Raw genomic sequence first — 925 nt, 5'->3', positions numbered from 1 at the left:
ATATATATGCAGGGTGTCCCAAAAGTCATTATAAGCTTTCTTCTTTCTATTTCGTTTCAGTTATCATTTGGAGTGACGTGAGGCCATTAGCATTTGACACCTTAGGCTTTGCAGTTTTTGTAAGTGTATCATTCCCTTGACCATGGCTTGCCAATTGACGTTAGAGCAACGTTGCAAAATTACTGCCTGGCAGGAATTTTGTCAGTCCCCTACTGTGGTTCATCGCACGTTTGAGAGAGTTCATGGCCGTCATGCTGCTCTAACGCGTAGCACAATTTATGCTATCCGTAGCAATTTTCTCGAAAAAGGATATGTTCTTGACAAACCACGAAGCGGAACGCCTTCTACTACTACCATTGATAACAACACCGAACTTCTGATGCAGGCGTTCACTAAAAGCCAGAGGAAATTCATCAGGAGGACTGCACTGGAACTTAGCATCAACAAAAGCTTGATTCAGTAGATGCTTCAGAGAGTGATAAAGCTCTGTCTATACTAACATGAGGTTCTTCAAAGACTTCAAGCGGAAGATTATGATGCTCGTGGTCTGGAAATGTGTTAATCACTCCTCTACCATTACCAAAACGACTCTCAGTTCTTAGAAAACGTATGGTTCAGCGATGCGTCTATCTTTCATCTCTCTGGTCGGGTAAACCAACACAATTGTTGAATTTGGGGAAAATCAAAGCTAGCAGAAATTCTCGAACATGAACCAGACTCTCCAAAGCTGATGGTATGGTGTGCCATGGGGCAAGGAAATGATACAATTACAAAAACTGCAAAGCCTATGATGTTAAATGTTGATGGCCTCATGTCTCTCCGAATGATACCTGAAACGAAATAGAAGAAAGAAAGTGTATAGTGACTTTTGGGACACGCTGTACATATATATATATAAATATATATATATATATATATATATATA

The sequence above is a fragment of the Octopus bimaculoides genome, chromosome 17 (genome assembly GCF_001194135.2).
Source record: "Octopus bimaculoides isolate UCB-OBI-ISO-001 chromosome 17, ASM119413v2, whole genome shotgun sequence".
Lineage (NCBI taxonomy): Eukaryota > Metazoa > Mollusca > Cephalopoda > Octopoda > Octopodidae > Octopus > Octopus bimaculoides.
This window is presented reverse-complemented; position numbering follows the sequence as displayed.